Source organism: Neofelis nebulosa, chromosome 4 (assembly GCF_028018385.1).
Source record: "Neofelis nebulosa isolate mNeoNeb1 chromosome 4, mNeoNeb1.pri, whole genome shotgun sequence".
NCBI lineage: Eukaryota > Metazoa > Chordata > Mammalia > Carnivora > Felidae > Neofelis > Neofelis nebulosa.
The window spans coordinates 7,225,974-7,245,999 of NC_080785.1; the positions used below are offsets into that span (position 1 = coordinate 7,225,974).

A 20,026-nucleotide genomic window follows, 5' to 3' on the forward strand; every position below is an offset into this window, starting at 1 on the left:
AACATCAAAAGGAATAGATGACTTTTTCACACCAATAAAAAAAAGCTTTTAGGACACCTTTCTTAGTGGATACAGAGTATTCTTCTACTCTGTAGAAGAGTGGTGGCGGCTGCTACCACTCTTGACTTAGCCAACACTCCTTTGTTGGCCCCCCACACGGTTTCTAACCTCCCCTCGTACAGACAGATCTGCAAAGCGTCCTGTTCAAGATGCATGTCTGCTTTTCATCTAGTTTGGCCTCCATATGCTATGCCAATTTGGATGATTGCAAAGATCCCTTCCCTGCATCCTTGGGATCTCTGTGGCCTTTGGGCCTCGTAGTGGTAACTTCCAGGGGAGAGGTCCAAGGAGGAAGGGACCTCTGGTCCCAGTCTAGGAGATAGTAAAGGCCTGAGTTTGGTGCCCAAACAGCGAGTCCTTGTACCTGGTCCCAAGTCATCCGGCTGTGCTGGGCTGATGGTTTGGGGCCAGCATGGCACCGTGACTTGTCCAGTAAGGCCATCTCCCTTTAAAGCCAAGGAGTAAGGAACAAAAAGAGTGGAGGGAGCAGAGAAAGCAATGTAGGACAGCTCAGAGGAGCCCATGCTGCAGGGGGTCAGAGTGGGACTGGGGGCAGAGGACTGGGGAAGTGAAACCTGAGCGCGAGGGAAGGAAAGAGGGAAGATTCCAGCTCTAAGCAATGATTAGTGCCCCACACGGGGACTGGGGAGGAGGCCGCAGCGCTCTGGGCAGGGAAGATTTCTAGAAGTTTCTAGAGAAGGACAGAATACGTCCAGAGTCAGACAGAGGTCTATCTGGACGAGGTCGGGCAGTCAGCTCCCACTAGTTTGCTAGGGATGAGAAGTGAGAGTGCATGATAGCTCCTTGGGCACAACCACACAGGTGACGTGGTGCTCACCAGGAACCCCAGTTCAGGGGCAGAGCCTCTGACTTTGTGTCGGGGAGTCCCTGGTTCCAGTCAGCGCGTCGCCTGTTGGCATTTCTTTTTGCTCTGACCTCCTGTTTGCCATCACGCGGTCCTGTGTCTGTGCTCCAGCGACCACAAATCTCTCATTCTTGCCTCACCGCTTTCCACGCACTGCACGCTTATTTCTGCTGCCTGACCCACGGAACGATGCAACAGACAGAGAATAAGGGAGAAAAAGAAGATAGGAAGGGGGTAGCTCAGTCTCCTGCCCAGTTTAGTGCAAAGAGGCCCCCTAATCATAAACGTGGATTCTAGTGGTAACTTGGTCATTAAACCAAGTGAGTTTGGTTGGGGTGTGATTTGAATTCCAAACTTTTTTTTTTTTTTTTCCAGATCTATCCCGTGAGGGGCACAACAGCTCCCAAATCATCAGGAGCTTGTTAGAAGCTCATGTTGTCCCTCGTCCCCTTCCCAGAGAGTCTGGCTTAGGGGTTCTCAGGTGGGGCCCAAGCCCTGCCTCCCCTCCCCTCCCATCCCCTCCCCTCCCCTCCCCTCCCCTCCTCTCTGTCTGTTGAGCAGCTAGTTCTGTATCCCGCTCTTGCAGATGAGTCTGAAGAATGTTCCAGCTGCAAACCTCAATGTGGTCAATGCCAGTGCCTACAGCCAGGGGCTGAGGGAAGGAGGAGGTTGTAAGTGGAGGTAAGGGGCAGGGGTGGGCGTAGTGGGGAGGGCATGTTTGCAGGGGTGTTAGGACGGCAGAGTGCCACCAAGAATACATCTCGAGTCAGAGACAGTCAGGGCGTGGCTCTGAAGGATTAAAGGGTTTATTAGACACCTATAAGCAGGTGGGGGTATAGCTCAGGGGTAGAGCATTTGACTGCAGATCAAGAGGTCCCTGGTTCAAATCCAGGTGCCCCCTTATTATGCCTGCTTTTGCCCCCCTATAACAGCTGTTGTGTCCCCCACTTGGAAACCCCTCTGAGGAGAGAAGAGATGGATCCCGACCCCTCGGTTTCACCTCCTGTGTTTCTCCAACACTCAAGTGGGCTCCACCACCCAAGCCTCTCTGGTGGCTTCAGGTGGGTATTTGTGTTATTCTTTGACTGCCCAGCACCCGAACCCCCACCCGAAACAGTGAGTCTTGGGGGAAAGCACAGCTTTGCAACCTGCTCTACCAAACCAACGTGCCAAATCCTGCCCGGGCCTAGGACCCGGCTCAGACCTTACCAGGTGAATTCCACTGCAGGATACAGAGCTCTGGCCGCCTTTGCAGGGCTGGAGGGTCCTTCAGCACCCACTGGGGATACAGTGGCTTCTGCCCCCGCATGGTGCTCTGCTGTGCCCTTGGCTGTGATTTTGGCCACTGGGGTCCCTTTGAGCCTGGCTCCCCCACCCTCCCTCCAGGGCCTTGGGCTCCTGCCAGCCTGCCAGTGACCGTCTAGTCTGTTTCCATCAGACAGAAGCAGGTTCTGGGTTCGCATCTGTGTGCATGACTGACTGAGAAATGGGTACAGGGAGTCATTAGCAAGCAAGAGATCCTTGGAGAAATGGGGGGCTGGGGGCGGATGTGGGACTGGGGAGCTAACTGCCAGGCCTAGTTGTGCTGAAGTCAGTAAAAGTCCAGTCGGCCCCTCCTGGTAGGAGTATAGCAGGTCAGGGTCCACAGAGATGAAACAGCTAAATAAATTGTTGCCTGGGGCCAACCGAACCGAAGAGCCCGCTGAGATCGAGAGACATGGTGGCTGATTCTAACATACTGGGAACGCCTGGATCCGAGGTCCAGCTTCTTTGTTCAGGGCTCAGAAGGCCACACGGGGTCTCCAGTGGCCGTGCTGAGAAAATCTAAGGCACCACATGACCCAGCGGAACACCGGAGGCAGACTTTGATCCTGAGGTTGCCAAATTCCCTTGAAACCAGAGCTTCCCTGGTCTCCTGCGTGAAAGTTGGGGCATTTGTTCAGGGGAGAACGGTGCTTCCAAAACCGTACGGGGGATTTCTGAGAGGATGGGGAGGAACCAGCACCAGAAGCCAACTCCAGAAGCCACCAGTCCCCATGGATTTCGTCTTAAACCAGGACTGATAGGATTGCTTGCAGAGGGTCCAGTGCCCCGGCCCCCACCTGCCAAGTGCAGAAGCTGCCCGCTCGCTGCTGGTAACAGAGAACAACCAGGGGGTCTTTCGGGCCCATCAGAATCTTTGTGCGTCTGGTTTGGAATCCACACGGCCTGTGGCCCCAGGAGGGGACAGTGTGGGGTCCCCTGCAGGGGGGAGGTGGGTGTGGTCTGACTGTCCCGGGGCAGTAGCCCTGCCAGCAAAGTGAGAGTCCCCGTGCCCATTCAGAAGGCTTTTGGGCTTTGGTACCCCAAACAGGCATCCCTGCCCCCTCCAGGTGTGCTGAGTCCCAGATGTGAGGCCTTCTGAGGCAGATGGGGCTGCTCACAGGGAAGGTGACTTCAGCCTTCCTGGCCAAATGCCTCCCCTAGACTCAGCCCAAGGATTTGGCCTTGGGATGAAGAAGTGTCTTGAACAGGAGAGGCTGGGGGGGGGGGGGGTCTGGGGGGGCAAGAACAAATGAGCCCAGGAGGAGGTGCAGTGAGGAGGGAAGGTCGGGGGGAACACCAAAGCGTACCAGCTAGAGACACAAGTGGGGGCGGGTACTGGGCAGGGCAGAGGGGGCTTCTGGGCACTCAAATGAGGGGTCAGAGGGAAAGGGGAGGGAGCCGATGGCCAGGAGAGGGTGAGTCAGCCAGGACACGGGGATGGGAATAAACAGCAACTACCAGGTATTGGGAGGTCCCAACCAGGAAACAATTTGAAGTGAGCTCCTGGCTCAGGGGAAAAGATCCGACTGCGGGTCAAGAGATCCCTGGGTCAGATTTCCAGGCCGCCGTGAGCTTATCTCATTTAGTACCGGATGGGGGGGTTGGTGGACATGATCCGGGTCATTATGTGGCGTCATGTCTGGCACCAGGTTTGGGAAGTGGAAAGAGCCCAAGACCAGCCGTGTGAGATCTGGCCCCAACCCTATTATTAATCAGGTGTGTGTGCTTGGGAACGTCTCTTAATTATGGCCTCTTTTCAAGCCTGTAACACGGGGCACCGAACTAAATTGGCGGTTTCCAATTCTGACTTTCCACCGGGATCATCCCATGGGCTTGTTAAAAATAGAGTCTGTTGGGGCGCCTGGGTGGCGCCGTCGGTTAAGCGTCCGACTTCAGCCAGGTCACGATCTCGCGGTCCGTGAGTTCGAGCCCCGCGTCGGGCTCTGGGCTGATGGCCACGCCCAACTATTCCGATCCAGGCAGTCTGATCTGGAGCCTGTGAGCTGTATTTCCGAGAAAGCACACACCTCGCTGCCCTTACCCCCTCACACACCAGGGGCTGCGATGGGCAGTCCCCCCGGGGACCCTTGGCCTTAGAGGAGCCCGGAGCCCTCCAGTGACACAGCCCTGCTCTGACCCAGATGTCCTTGGCCATGGGTGGCTGGTGTGGGCAGGGGATTGTGCAGAAGGAGGGCAGGAATGCCTTCCACCTGCAGTAGAGGTCCGACTAGACATGAGGGGTATGCCAGTGTCTAAAGGAGTTCTGGGATTCACGTGGGAGGCCAGAAGTCTCCCTGTCACAGTGAGATGAGCTTTTAAGGACAGGTGCACCTTACCTGTTCTTGTCCTTACTGATTTGGGGAATGGGGTTCGAGCTTCCTTTCCCTCACTGGAGCTGGTGACTCTACACTGAGGAGAGAGAGAAAAGAGGCAGGGAAGGCCAGTCCTCTGTCATCTTCTATACTAACTCCTTGGAGTCAGTCCTCCAGAGCCAACAGAAATCCTGCTCTTCTGCAAGGGGTGGGGCTGAGTCTGGAGCGGGCCCCAGGGGGAGCTCCAAGAGCTGGGGGCTAGAGCCTCAGACCAGGGGCTCTGGCCTGCAGAGGGTTTGATTTACTTCATCTTTCTTTGCCGGGTGTTCTGGCCAAGGAGGACCAGGCAATATAGGACCCACTTGTGATTAAAAGCTAGTAAAGGAAGGGGGCACCCGGATTTGAACCGGGGACCTCTTGATCTGCAGTCAAATGCTCTACCCCTGAGCTATACCCCCTTAACTGGCATGGTGATGTATTATTAACACCTTGTACCTGTGTCAATACACCGGGGTTCAGTTTTGCTGGTTGGACTGTCCTAGCCAACTCTGCTCCTCTCAGCTCTGGCCTCCCTCCCGCAGGAAACCAGCCCGTCCTCTTCGTGTATCTCTTCTGTGTGCACCTGGCTGTGGGTGCCCAGTAGCCTCATTGACCCTTACAGGTGGGCAGACCCTTAAAATCATGCAGGAAACTCCCTCCCACTGTTCCCCATCCACTGCATGTCAGGCACACTGGGACGGTGACATACCTGTGACCAGGTGACAGCGCCTTCCCCTGTGCCGAGAGAAGGTTCAGAGCCCACGTCCGAAGGTTATTTAATTACACGGAAGAACAACCACGAGAATTTGCCAAATGGAAAGGCAGGTTGCAAAACAATGTGTCTGCATGAAATTATACATGATCTCAACTTTTTCTTTTTTTTTTCTGTGCTTTTATTTATCTTTCAAGCTTTCCATATCGAACATGTGGCCTTTAATTTTTTTTTTTTTCAACGTTTTTTATTTATTTTTGGGACAGAGAGAGACATAGCATGAACGGGGGAGGGGCAGAGAGAGAGGGAAACACAGAATCGGAAACAGGCTCCAGGCTCCGAGCCATCAGCCCAGAGCCTGACGCGGGGCTCGAACTCACGGACCGCGAGATCGTGACCTGGCTGAAGTCGGACGCTTAACCGACTGCGCCACCCAGGCGCCCCGAACATGTGGCCTTTAAAAAAAAAAAAGTTACTTAGGAAAAATTATACGCTAGGAGACTCCCGCTCCTAGGGATTTCTTCCTCTAATAGTCCCATGAGTACACAAAGGCACACGTATCTGGAGATTCATCGCAGCATTTCCTTTTTTTGTATTAGCAATAAACTGGAAACCACCTAAATATCCATTAACGGGGATTAGGTTACAAACATGGTGTCACAGGATGGGCTGTGATGCGACAGAAAATGATGAAATAAGCCCAGAGCGCTATCTATGAGAGGACTCATAAACAAGATCATGAAGGCCAAAAAGCAAACTAGGCGGCATATGATGTGAGATCCTTTGGGCTTTTAAAAAGATACTATATAGGGGCGCCTGGGTGGCTCAGTCAGTTAAGAGTTCGGCTCAGGTCATGATCTCGCGGTTTGTGAGTTCGAGCCCCGTGTTGGGCTCTGTGCTGTCGTCTCAGAGCCTGGAGCCCGCTTCGGATTCTGTGTCTCCCTCTCTCTCTGCCCCTCCCCTGCTCATGCTCTGTCTCTCTCTGTCTCATAAATAAATCAAACATTAAAAATTTTAAAAAGATACTATATATACATATCATTAGATGATAAGAAAGATTACACATACATACAAAGGTATTTATGTGTAAACATATATTAAATTTTTATATATAAAATACATAATGTATAGTTAGTATATATTTAATATGTTTAAATATAAATTTTCCTATTTTAAATATTTCATTATATACATTTGTTATATATATATTTGTTATATACATTTGTTATATATATTTTATTATGTATTGGACATTAATATTTTATGTTATATACATATAATGCATATATTTTTTTTAATTTTTAAAATGTTTTTTATTTATTTTTGAGAGAGAGAGAGAGTGTCAGCGGGTGGTGGGCAGAGAGAGGGAGACACAGAATCCGAAGCAGGCTCCAGGCTCCGAGTTCTCAGCACAGGGCCCGACGTGGGGCTCGAACCCACAAACTGGGAGATCAGGACCTGAGCTGCAGTCGGATGCTTGACAGACTGAGCCACCCAGGCACCCCTAAAATGTGTATATTATATATAACATATATATATAATATATAATCTCCTCTGGAAGGAAATAAACCAAAGAGCTATTGCCAACGAGTGGGTGAGGGATTCTTCAATTTTCCAATTTACGCGTGTAATAACCCAATGTCGGCACAGTCCCACCTTCCAGGTACTGACTGAGTGGTTACAAGTAACCGAGAGAAAGCACTGCAGACGTTCCTTCCTTCCCCCCGCTCTGCAGCTGCCCTCATCTTGACTCCTCCCTCTTCCCTGGGCCCCTCCGGGTTTGTCCTTCACCCACCACCTCTGCTGCGGTTGTGCAGGCATTTCTTGTTTCTGCCAGTCTCCAGCCCCCTCCCCTCCCCTCCGGTGCCGTCACTCTGGTTTCACACACGGGTTGTCCACTGTCCACCCAGCTAGGATCCAAGATGTCCTTGGTTGCTCTGAAGGCAAAGGGCCAGCCCGCTGCCTTCTTGAGACCCCCGGCACCTGCCCGCCTCTTAGCCACACACCATGCTCTTCCACGCCTGCCTTCCCGCCCCGACCTCTCAGCCTCCGGAGTGGCCTCTCAGACTTCAGGCTCTGGTGCCCAGGGTACAGGGAGGGCACGCTCGAAAGGCATAGAAACCGTGTAGGAGGTCACCTCCCAGGTCAGCTGAGACTCGCAATAAAGTCGAAGGGTGATGATAACATTTCCAAAGGGAGAGAAAGGTTTTGATATTCACACTTGGAGTGGGGTGCCTGAGTGGCTCGATTGGTTAGGTATCTGACTTCGACTCAGGTCACGATCTCATGGTTCGTGCGTTCGGGGCCCACGTCGGGCACTGCGCTGACAGCTTGGAGCCTGCAGCCTGCTTCGGATTCTGCCTCCGGCTCTCTCTGCCCCTCCCCGGCTTGTGCTCTATCTCTAAAATAAACATTAAAAAAAAAAATTTTATATTCATACTTGGAGCAAGACAGCGGAGGAAGGGATAGGCCCCAGCCAGTGATGGGGACTGTACACAGGGCCTTGTATGTAGGCCTCTTTCCCTTAAGAGGGAGATGGCTCCATCAGGGGCACTAGGGAGCCCTCCGGAGGGACAAGGAGAGGCAGGTGCGGCTTCTGCCCAATTCCGTGGGCCCCCAGGAGGGGAGGAGGAAATGGAAGGCCTCTCTGCCTGCTATGGACCTACTGAGCCCCGGCACCAGGGAGCCCCGTCCTCTTGCTCTGCGCTTGGGACTGCACTGGCCCTTTAAGGGCCTCCGGCATGTTGCTTGGCCTCCCTTACCTCCAAGGGAGGCTGGGATGTGTAGTTTTTCTTCTGTGAAGCCACGACAAGAAGGAGGCTACAAAGGACACCGGGTAGGGGTGGGGATACTGGCACTCTGCCTCACCCAGGCCTCTCTGTCACCGCAGTGGGGTGGACTCTGTGAACACATTAGAGCTAAGCCCGAGCCCTGGAAGGATCGTTATGTGGCGTTGACATTACTGAGGCTGAAGGCCGAGGGAGCCAAGGCAAATACAAGTGTCAGCCTGGTTCTAAAATCCTCCACTAAGCTCGGGGCATCCCAAGAAGGGGACCCAGAAGGGCAGTGCGGGACAGAAGGCGCTCCCTCCAGTTGGGGGTTTGAAGGCAGAGGTGCAAGGAATCCTGAAAAGGGAGGGGGAGTCTCATGGGGAGAGGGCGAGGAGGAAGAAAGGGCCCCACTGAGCCACCAGGCTAGGACGATAGGACCCGCAGGACCAGAAGTCGTAATGGGGTGACAGATGGAGGCTGTCATCAAAGGGGCCATTTTCTTTCCATTTTTTTTAACATTTATTTATTTTTTGAGAGAGAGGGAGAGTGAACGGGGAGAGGCAGAGAGAAAAGGAGACAGCATCTGAAGCTCTGGGGGGGGGGGGGGTTCAAAGCGCGAACCCTGAGATTGTGACCCCAGGAGCCCCCAGAGAGGTCATCTTCAAGATCAGGAGGTGTCGTGGGAGGGCAGAGACAGGAAAGCGACAAGCCGCCAGGCCCTCAGCCAAAGTTCCAAGTGTTTATGAAACAGGGGGAAAAAAGCACTAATTAAGAAATTCGAGTCTCTCGCCAACAAAAAGGAAAGAGCTTTAATGAAAGAGAAACTCTGAAGCACATCACTGAAGATAAAAAGAGGTTTTGTCTCTTTTTTCAGGGACTTATGTTGTGTGCTGATAACGGAAGACAAAGAAAATTTGCAACCCGGGGTGTCAGACAGAGAGCTTTTTGCCGGCTTGTCAAGTTAGACAAAGTCTGACCGCGCTGTCCTCAGTGGCCGTTTCTCTGCCGCATTTTCCTGCCGTCTAGCATAAAGAGATTGAGGCTTTCTTGCTGTCAACTAATTTATTGTGAGAACCTGTTTTTAGCCCATCTAACGCATAGAGTTTTGCTGTTGATACAGGCCTAGAGGATCGTGAAATGTGTTTTAGGGAGTCGGGAGAAAGGTCATTGAAGATGATTGAAGATTGGTGTGGGGCCCCTGGGTGGCTCAGTCAGTTAAGCGTCTGACTTCAGCTCAGGGCGTGATCTCACCGGGTGTGAGTTCGAGCCCCGCGTTGGGCTCTGTGCTGACAGCTCGGAGCCAGGAGCCTGCTTCAGATTCTGCGTGTGTCTCTCTCTCTGCCCGTCCCCACTCGCACTCTGCCCCTTTCTCGCTCAGAAATAAACAAACAGCAAAAAATATATATTAAAAAAAAAAGATGATTGGTGTAAGGGATCATAGAAATCATGACAGATTTCCGAATTCCACGCGGGGATCTCGGGACTCACGGCGAATTCTGGGATTGTCTACCAAAATGCTCAGCGGCTTGTCCTCCAGACCACAGGAAGCCATTACATTCTTCAGTTTTGAGACGGGTGATATATAATTCACCGGTCCCTCATGCAGAAGTTTACTTTGAAGGTTTGAGGAGGACATACCACTGGCTTTAATGGTTCCTCAAGCTAACCGTGCACTTGGACAGGTAGAGAATTCATCCTCTACAAACTCTCTCGGCCCCAGGAGAGCCTGCTGTCTGAGCCACAGATCCTGGTGCTTTGGCTTGGAAAGAGAAGACCACTCCCCCCCTCCCGTGCACAGAGATTGCCCGGATTAAAAAGGGGGAGGACTGAGGAAACTGAGGCAGAGACAGTTAACATCTCTGGAAGACACCGTCAACGTCGCCTTCCGATGATGTATACTTAGGGCTGAATGGGAGGAGGTCCAGAACGCAAGGTGCTGGGCACACAGAGTGGGGATGAGGCAGCCTGGGTCTAAGAAGGCTTCCTGGAAGCTAGCTAAGGCTGGTTCTCAACTCCGAGGAGCTCTCACCCTAACTGGGCTCCAGCCCAGATACTCTGACTTCATTGCTCTGGGGTGAGGCCTGGAAAATGGCATTCTTATAGACTCCTCAGTGAGTCCCAGCTCTATTTTGAGGTAAGAACCCCCAACTTTGGTATGATGCTTCACCAGTTTGCTGGTTCCAGGGAAGAAAAACAACTTTCCGTTGACATCTAATAAGGAAGAGGAAGTTTTAAAAAAAAAATGCAGCACCAATATAAATTAGGAATAAATAAGGGGGCACCCGGATTTGAACCGGGGACCTCTTGATCTGCAGTCAAATGCTCTACCCCTGAGCTATACCCCCTTCTGTTGTGGCCTGGCTTAATTAATATTCTTCGTCTGGACAGCCATACCCAGACTCCGTGTAAAGCGATGAGCAGCCGGGACAGACCGCTCTCTCCGTCAAAAATAAACATTAAAAAAAAAAAGAAGTAGGTGGCCAAGTGGAGTTAGGAATCCCCCAAAGCATGAACAAACCGACCATCTCCCCCTATTATTGGCATGCCCCTTCGTACCCACCAGCCTTTCCCTTGGAGCCCTGGAGATCTCCTCTCCTGGCTGGAAGGCTGTAGAAACTCTTACTTCTACACCGATTTCTTTTTTTTTTTTTTTAAGTTTATTTATTTGTTTTGAGAGAGAGCGCACCAGCACTAGCAGGAGAGGGGCAGAGAGAGAGGGAGAGAGAGAGAGAATCCCAAGCTGTCAGCGAGGAGCCTGACACGGGGCTCGACGAACCATGAGATCACGGCCTGAGCCGAGATCGGGGTAAGCTCTTAAAGGAGCGAGTGATTCAAGACAAGAGGCAGGGCAAGCCTGAGCCCCTGGCTGGCTGACCTGGCTTGGGCCCTGAGTGTGCCCTCCTCAGCCGGTGGGGAAAATGACACGCAGTTGTTTTAATTCAAGGTGGACTCGGTGTGCATGGGGCCACGGGCTCCTAGGCCAATGAAAATCCTCCCCGAAATGATGCAGCAAGAAACAAGCCTCCAAGAGCCCCCCTGGGTAGGTTTTAACAAATCTAAGTGTGAAAGAAGCAGCGTGGCAGAGAAGCCAACGGCACAGACTCTGAGGGCAGATAAGCCTGGGTCCAAGTCCTGCCCCAGCTCGGAGACCCTCGGCCGGCTACTCCCCTTCTTTACGCCCTCCTCTGTGTAAGTTGTAAAATAATAATAGCATGGACTTGATGCCTTGGCACGTTGATTAGATGAGTTAATCCACGTACAGTACTTGAACCAGGACTGGCACATAGAAAGCCCTATGTCACTCTGCAGAACAAAATTTAAAACATCCTAGGGAACTAGCCAACATTCATGAGAGTCACCAGAGATAGTAAACATTGGAACTTGACCTGCAAAGACTCCACCTCTGAGATTATTTGCACAAATCAAAGGGTATCTTAAGAGGGAGAAATGAAAACGAAATCGAGGAGCAGAAGACTGAGAAGCGCTCGCATACATTTGAAAAGCTAATCAAATAAGACGTTCTAGGAATGAAAGATGTAATTAACTTGTTTTTATTTACTTTCTAGCGAAGTATCATCTACATGAAACACACAGATCTGAAACGTACAGCCCAGTGAATTTTTACACAGACATACACCCAGGTAACCACCACCCAAATCAAGATACAGAAGATTTCTAAAACCCCTTGGGGTTCGTTCCCTTGGACCCCCTTCCCAATCGCTCCCTCTCCCCAAGGATAACCACCACTCTATGGCCATGGATCAGTTTGCCCGTTCTTGGGTTTATTCTTTTGAGTCTGGCTTCTTGCACCCAACCTCATGTTTCTGAGATTCATTCGTGTTTGTCCGCTGTGACCCTTCATCAGTTATATGGATACATGTATATCACGTATTTACAGGGAAGTTTGGAGGGACCATGCAAGAGCGGAAGTTTGGGTGAAGGAAATGACCTTGTTGGAAGACAGGAGAGTGAGAGTGAATAGCTTTATCACTTACTGTGTAGGAAGTTGGTATGCTACACCACGTCTATCAGCTAAAATCTTGTATTTTTCCATGGACCCAGCTCAGTCCTGCTAACCTCACTAACTCCATTTGTGTCAGCTATATTTTTCTTGAAACTTTTCCATGCCATCTAAATATTATACTTTATTGGCACAAAGCCACTCATAAGATAGGCTTATGATCTTTTTTCTTAATCTTATGATCTTTTTAATGTCTTTGGAAATTGTAATAATGTATCCTTTCAAATATCTCTTATACAGATTATTAGTGTTTTCTCTTTTTCCTTTGTCAGTCTTGTCTGGGTTATCATGTTTATTATTTGTTTCAAAGGACAACATTTGCTCTACTGGTTCTATCTCTTGTATATTTGTTTTCTACTTAATCAATTTATGCTTTCATTAATTAACCTTTATTACTCCTTTATTTTTCCTTTGGATTTATATACTGTCCCTTTATACCTTTTTGAGGGTAGATGCAGAGTTAGCTAATTTTCACCTTTTCTCTTCATAATGCTGTGGACACAGGAAGGCTTTAAATTGCCCCGTACATGCCTGTTATGGTTACGACTGACAAGTTTCAATATCTAGTATTTTCATCATCACATAGTTCACCTATTTTCTAACTTCTAATTCAATTGCAATTTCCGTTTTGACCCCTGGATTATTGAGAAGTATTAGAAAATTAGGAAATTTCCAAGATGGGGATTTTCTATTTGTTGGGTTTTCTTATTATTTGTTGTTATTGGATTTTAACTTTATTTTGGTCAGAATACATACTCTTTGTGATTTAAATACTTTGGAATTTGTTGAGAGTTGCTTTGTGCTCAGAATATGGTCAATTTTTGTGAATGTTCCATGAGTGACTGGGGGGAAAAATGCACATTCTATAATCCTTGAGTAGAAAGTTCTTTATGTGTTAATTAGGTCATGTCTGTTAATCACGTTGTTCAAATCTTTCATATCTTTCTTTTTTTCTTAATGTTTATTTATTTTTGAGAGAGAGAGAGAGAGAGAGACAGAGTGTGAGCAGGGGAGGGGCAGAGAGGGAGACATAGAATCTGAAGCAGGCTCCAGGCCGTGAGCCATCAGCACAGAGCCAGATGCAGGGCTTGAACTCGTGAGCCATGAGATCATGACCTGAGCTGACATAGGATGCTTAACCAACTGAGCCACCCAGGTGCCCCACATATCTTTCTGATTTTATACCCACTTGTCCTAGCAATTCACAAAAGAGGGTTTTAAAGATCTCTCACACGATCAGAAGGTTGTCCATTTCTCCTTTTTAATCTGTTCATTTTTGCTTAAATACGTTTTGAGGCCTTGTTATTAGGTGCATCAAATTTAGCATTGTTGTGCCTAACTGGTGAATTGAACTTTTTATCAATCCAAAATGACTGTCTTTATCCCTGGTAATGATTTTTGCCTCAGAAATGATTTTGTCTGATATTAATATGGCAACACAATATATAGTCGTCATAGTTACATCTTTTTCTGTCAATTTATTTTCAATGTATTTATATCCTTATGTTTTCTGTCTATCTCTTGTGAACAGCCTATAGTTTTTTTTTTAAATCCAGTTACATTCTTTGTGGTTTTCCTGTGGCATTTTATACATTTATATTTAACGTTAATACTGATAATATTTTGGCTTAAATTGTCTATCTTCTGGGGCATCTGGGTGGCTCAGTCGGTTAAGCGTCCGACTCTTGGTTTTGGCTCAGGTCATGATCTCACAGCTTCGTGGGTTCAAGCCCCATTTTGGGCTCTGTGCTGTGAGCCCGGAGCCTGTTTGAGATCATGTCTCCCTCTCTCTCTGCTCCTTCCCCACTTGTGCTCTGTCTCTAAATAAAATAAATAAATAAATAAATAAATAAATAAATAAATAAATATCTTCTTTGTCCTGTAAGTTCTAGGTTCTTTTTCTCTCCTTTATCGTCTTCTTTTGGCAACTATAGGAAGAGACCCTGGGAGTTGAGAGATGAGATCCTTGCATCCTGGGACAGAACTGGTAAAAAAAAAAAAAAAAAATCCCTAAGAGTCCATGGAGCTAACAGATTTCTTTCGCAGTTGGGATCACTCAAAAGACGGTCAGCGTGTGGCTGACAGACACTGGGACCAGGATCTACACAAGGCACCAAGCAACCTTGGCTACTACTGAGAGTGACCTAAGACTCCTTGGGTTGGCATTTGCACAGAATAAAAAACAGGGAGCTAGAGAAGGAAATCACTAGCACTTTTCCTGTGCTGACCCGGGTGGGGACAAGTGTATTTAGCGGACAGCAATTTTCTCAGTGTCCGCAAAAGGTTGACTTCACAGAGGTGCGGAACGCGATCACAGCTCCGATAAAACGACACCCCTCCCCGCAGCAGACACTCCACCTCCTTTGTTCAGATTGTGGACTCAGCAGGGATAGGCTTCCCTCCCCCACTTCCGTCCCCAGACTCCAACACAAGACGCTGCCTCTGCTTAACAGACAGAATCGAAGCCGCTAGACCACAGCTCCCTGGTTTCCCTCCATACCTCAGAGACCCCTCTCTTCAGCTATCCTACGCCCTCTCCCGTGGGTGCCTGGGTGGCTCAGCCTCGTCCAGTTCTTGGTTTCGGCTCAGGTCATGACCTCACAGTCCGTGAGTTCAGGCCCCGCGTCGGGCTCTGGGCTAACAGCACGGAGCCCGCTTGGGCTTCTGTCTCTGGTACACCGGACAGCGGACGGAGAGGTCTCTGGGTCACATTTCCATGCCCGCTACTCGCAATTTTATTCACGGGACTGGTGTTAAACATCAAGATCCCCCACCCTCGGTAAGTGGCTGAGTGCTGGCCAGGAACCTTCTGGACCAAAGCACGTTCCAGCTCTGAGTCCCTTGCGCGACTCAGGAGCCCACAGCATTGTCAGCACCAGGGGGCTTTTTCTCCCAATCTCACGGGTCTCCCAGGGGGGCAGGGGGTCTGTCTGAGACGCCAGCCTTTATTCCCACACACTACTGGACTCGGAAGGCCTCAAGAAGCCAGTCGATCACTTGGCCTTGGAAATGGGAGAAAAATATCAGCAAAAAGAGAGAAAGTCAGGCCAAGGGGATCACCGGACGTGTGGTATGGGTTGACTGGGTGTGTGTAAGGCTCAGCAGAGGGAGCATGGCCTTGAACCGCAGCTGTGTGAAGCCAAGACCCAGAGCAGGACCCACCGAGCCCTGCAGGCTCCCCGACCTGGTGTCTCTCCCCAAACGCACCAGGCCCCTCCAGCAACTGTTCCTGCCGACCCCACAGCCCTTGGCAACTCAGGACCCAGGACGCAGCGAGGAGAGAGTCGGCTTTGCTTCCTTGGTTTTCACCAGGCGCCAGGAGATTACCCTTTCTCTCCATCAAAACTGCAGAGCCCCGCCTCCCGGGCCACTTGGATTCAAGGGGAACAAGCAAGTTCAGGCGGCAACCACGCTGCCATTCAACGCGCGCTTCTGTTCCCTTCATGTTTAAAGAAGCTGCCGAGGGTGGTCTTTGTCTCTCATTGGCCCGGGAGTCCACGGACAGAAATGGCCTGTTGGTTCAAACCGTCTGCGCTCAACAGAGATTCAGGGGCTTTACTCCGTAAATCGGGCTTTGTGGGAACAATTCTTCAGAAAGAAATTCAAGTAGCATGAGAAGCCCCATGAACTCCTTCTTCGTCGGGAATCTGCTGATACCAGTCACAGCATCTCGGCCCCAGGGAACGGAGACACAAGGACCCCCCTAGCCACTGGTGGCCTGGTTTTATAACTTCTCCAGAGGACATTGGTCCCGAGGTTTCAACATCCACTAAGACCAAAGTTATTTCCTTTAGCAGACATTCTCCAAAATAGTCCAATAATAAAAAGACTTGGGTTCCTGGGTGGCTGCGTCGGTTAAGCGTCCAACTTCGGCTCAGGTCGTGATCTCGCGGTTGGTGGGTTCGAGCCCTGCAGGGCTCTGTGCTGCCGACTCGGAGCCCGGAGCCTGCTTCGGATTCTGTGTCTCGCTCTTTCTCTTCCCCTCCCCGACTCACGCTCTGTCTCTGTCTCTCTCTCTCTCTCTGTGTCAAAAATAAACAAACATTAAAAAAATAATAAAAAGACTTGCTATCATTTACCTTAAAGCATTAACTGCTTTAAATTCTCTCTCTCTCTCTCTCTCTCTCTCTCTCTCTCACACACACACACACACACACACACACAAACCCTGTTAGGTGGTACTATTATTATCCCCCATTTCATAGATGGAAAATCTGAGACATAAAACAGTGAAGCAACTTATCCGGGGCGACACCCCTACCTCACCGCAGTCACTCTCAGGATCAAACCAGACATCCCACGGGAGCTCCTGAGGTCTCCCTGTTGTTGCTACATGTATGCAAGAAACAACTTGTCCTCCCACCATCAGAGCACAGCAAAGTGCTTGGCACCTGCCAATAGTTGATGTTCAATGAGTCCATGAGTGTAACTGGACAGTTTGTGCACAACCTCCTGGTACCTTTCTTCTTAACTGGCAGCACAGGATGGTAAGTGGGCTGGGGGGGGGGGGAGGGGGCAGGGAAGGACTACCCAAACTTGCACATAAATAAGGGGGCACCTGGATTTGAGCCAGGGACCTCTTGATCTGCAGTCAAATGCTCTACCCCTGAGCTATACCCCCACACTATAGATGCTACATAATTAACACCTTTCAGCTGTTTGGTAACACTCAGCTCTGCAAAATGAAGTCATGGCCCCCCTCCAGGACTGACTTTCTGGAAGTTGCCAGACCTGGTTCACGGTAAGACATCCTCTCTAAGCTCTGCAGCTTTCCAAGCCTCAGTCCCTGGAGGGGTCATTAGAGAGGAAAAAAGGAGGGAAGCCGCCTGAGGAACTCCCAAACTCCCAACCCATTTCTTTTTTGCTTTAGCCCAAGAGCTGGCCAGCTGTCTCCAAAATTACCCACCTATCGGGGCTCCCAGCCCCTCGCCTTTCTCCCTTCACTGAAGACAGAGATGGACTCTAATCCAGTGTTGCAGAGCTCTGTTAGTTGGGATTTATAGCAGCAACACTGCAGAATTCCTGTCTCCCTTGTTTGAGTAGCTAAGCCAGACGTTCGTAGACCCACAAGGTTGAAACAAGGGTGTGAGTGAGCTTTGGTGTGAGAAAAACCAGGTCCCCGGAGGAAATGCCCATCCTACCTGGAGAGAACCCGGATGCTGTGATTCGTCTCTGTAGGTCTCACCACAGGTCCACTGTGCCAAACTGGTTTAGGTGGGAAGGAGGGCTGAGAGTGATAATTTAAGGTTACCATCTAGGGTCTGTTCCCGGGAAGTCTGCTATATCTACTCTGGTCTGCCTTGGAAAAGCCAAGCAGAATTCCGCATGAGTCCCTGCCCTCTCTTTGATGACCCTTTAAGAGTTGAAGAAATGAGATGTATACAGAAGGGGGGTGGGGGAAGGCTAGATGCCAAGAGGAGGAGGGATACCCAGGGTATTAGTGTGGGCAATCCACCCAGATTGCCATTGTGCGATGGCTTCCAATTTTAGGAAGGATCATAATTAGCATGGATGAAATGAAATCAGAATATTGGCAACAGCTGCGAATAGGAAAACCAATAGAGCAGGGGGCACCTGGATTTGAACCAGGGACCTCTTGATCTGCAGTCAAATGCTCTACCTCTGAGCTATACCCCCTTGCTTAGTATAGGTGTCTAATAAGCACCTTTCATGTTCATAGTCACACCCATTACTCCTATAACACATTGGGAGTTTCTACTTGTCTCTAGAGAGCGGATAAAACCAGCAATTTATCCCTTCGCAAACTCATCCCAGAGAGGTCCCCCTCCAGTCCTCAGAGGCCGCAGCCTTACCTCTTCCTATGCCTGCATCTCCCCATTTTCTTCAGTCTGTGGTGACAGCAGCAGCAGCAGCAGGAAGGAGCATTGACTTTAACTACTAGAAGGACCTTTAGGATTTACTTGACTGTTTTTCTCTTGTTCTACACCACAAAACGACAACTTGAAACGATCCTGCCTAACCTCTTTGGAGACACATGCATTACTTATAGCTGAAGATGTCTTTCCAGTGTGTGCATCTATTCGTTAACCTTGGAGGGTGGTGGTGGGAGCAGCTGTGGAAATTAGTGAAATTTCCAGTCCCTGACCTAGATCAGGGAGTTGTCCTAGAAACATCATGGAGACAGGGAGATATGAGGACTACACAGGGCCTCTGGATTCCAGCCAGGGAACTCTTGAGCGAGAGCGAAAGGCTCTATCCTGAACTACACCTCCACCCACAGGACATGGAGGTTTTTAATATATTTTTTTTGTTTTTATTGAAGTATCTTGTGCAATCATTTTTAAAAGTCAAATACTGTTTTTCAAGCTTATCACAAAAACCTCAGTCCTCTGTATCTCCCTCCTGCTACCCAGAGGCAATCATTCTCCACACTTTTGTCCATTTCTTTTAGTATATTTGCCACCATGATTTCAAATAATATAAATATCTGATAATATGCAATATCTAACTTAACCAAGTCTGGACATCAACTGTCTTACTTTTATGATGAGGATGATAACTTATATGCCTTCTTCCCTTCTCAGTTTTCTATTATATCTTGACTTTTGGTTAAATAATTTTCTATGTTTCTATGTTTAATATTTTCATTGTTATCAGTTAATAGTGTTCATAGTGCTAAGTAGAACTAAGAATTCTGGTGGAACTTTTTGTTTTTCCTGAAGTTAGTGATAGCCTTATGCTTCAACTGCTTAGTTTTCTTTGAATTTCTAAGATTTTCCACAAGCTTTAATCATGCCAAAAAGTGCCTTTCAAAACAATTTTCCACTTATGAAAGCTATCAGATAATTAACATTTCCTTTTATTGTTTTCCAGTATCCATCTATCTTCCTGATCCTTCTGGTTGCCCTAAAAAAGCCTGCTACACACTCACAAGAACATTCTTTCCACCTCTCTCTCTGTTTGGGAGTCCTGCTTTCCTGGCTTCTGAGTCTTGAATGTTTCTTAATTTACTCACTTAGCTTGGCAGAGGACCTCCTCCAACTACCACAAAATCAGGGTAGGTAAATTTTTAAAGAACTCACATGTCTGCAAATGTCTGTAATTCTACCCACAGACTTGATTAGCAGTCTGGATGGACAAGTCATAGTCCCTCATATCGTGAAGGATTTTTCCTATGGTGTTCTAGCATCTAGTATTGCTACTGAAAAATTAAATACATCATAATTCCCTTTCCTTTGTGTATCACCTATTGTTTCACTCTTTGAACTTTTAAGAGCTTCCATTTAGTCCTGGTGTCCTATAATTACACCATAATGTATCTGGTGAGGATCATTGTTCTAGGGGCTTGGAGGGTCTTTTCTTCAACGTTTTTTATTTATTTTTGGGACAGAGAGAGACATAGCATGAATGGGGGAGGGGCAGAGAGAGAGGGAGACACAGAATCGGAAACAGGCTCCAGGCTCTGAGCCATCAGCCCAGAGCCTGACGCGGGGCTCGAACTCACGGACCGCGAGATCGTGACCTGGCTGAAGTCGGACGCTTAACCGACTGCGCCACCTAGGCGCCCCTTGGAGGGTCTTTTCTAATGGAAACCCGTGCCCTTTCATCATGGGCAATTTTCTTGTACAATGTTCCCTCCATCATTTTCTCTTTCTGGAACTTTTACTAGTTGGTTTTTGCACCCCCTGGTGTCAACTTCTAACTTTTTTACTTTTAATCTCTATTATTATCTATTCTTTTATCTTTTTGTTTGTTTTACTTGGAAACCACCTCAACGCTATTTTTCAAACTATTGAACTTTTTATTTCTTTTGATTTCTAAGAGCCTTTTCTTGTTCTGTAACTGATTCTTTTTTACAGAGCATCCTCTTCCTGTTTTACAGATGGAATATATTTTTCGTATCTCTCTCAGGATCTTATTCAGCTTAGCTTTTCTCCACTCCTGGCCAATAAACAGGGAACCCAGTGACCTGTGGTTCTG

At 48.9% G+C, this 20,026-nt stretch overlaps 1 long non-coding RNA gene and 5 other non-coding genes across 7 annotated transcripts in view; 2 read left to right on the forward strand and 4 right to left on the reverse strand.

Moving 5' to 3' along the window:
- LOC131508775 (uncharacterized) overlaps nt 1–10,512 on the forward strand; it is a 29,770-nt gene extending 19,258 nt beyond the window's left edge. For both annotated transcript variants that reach the window (XR_009260142.1, XR_009260143.1), the window contains exons 3-5: nt 1,487–1,606; nt 1,858–1,986; nt 8,939–10,512. This is a non-coding gene — a long non-coding RNA (uncharacterized LOC131508775). The remainder of the gene's footprint in view (nt 1–1,486; nt 1,607–1,857; nt 1,987–8,938) is intronic.
- Nucleotides 1,755–1,826, forward strand: TRNAC-GCA (transfer RNA cysteine (anticodon GCA)). The gene has a single exon. It is a non-coding gene; the product is annotated as a tRNA-Cys (tRNA).
- Nucleotides 4,929–5,000, reverse strand: TRNAC-GCA (transfer RNA cysteine (anticodon GCA)). The gene has a single exon. It is a non-coding gene; the product is annotated as a tRNA-Cys (tRNA).
- TRNAC-GCA (transfer RNA cysteine (anticodon GCA)) lies at nt 10,338–10,409 on the reverse strand. Its single transcript has one exon. It is a non-coding gene; the product is annotated as a tRNA-Cys (tRNA).
- A 6,122-nt stretch (nt 10,513–16,634) lies between the features above and the next one.
- TRNAC-GCA (transfer RNA cysteine (anticodon GCA)) lies at nt 16,635–16,706 on the reverse strand. Its single transcript has one exon. It is a non-coding gene; the product is annotated as a tRNA-Cys (tRNA).
- A 944-nt stretch (nt 16,707–17,650) lies between these two features.
- Nucleotides 17,651–17,722, reverse strand: TRNAC-GCA (transfer RNA cysteine (anticodon GCA)). The gene has a single exon. It is a non-coding gene; the product is annotated as a tRNA-Cys (tRNA).
- Between the last annotated feature and the right edge of the window lie 2,304 nt (nt 17,723–20,026).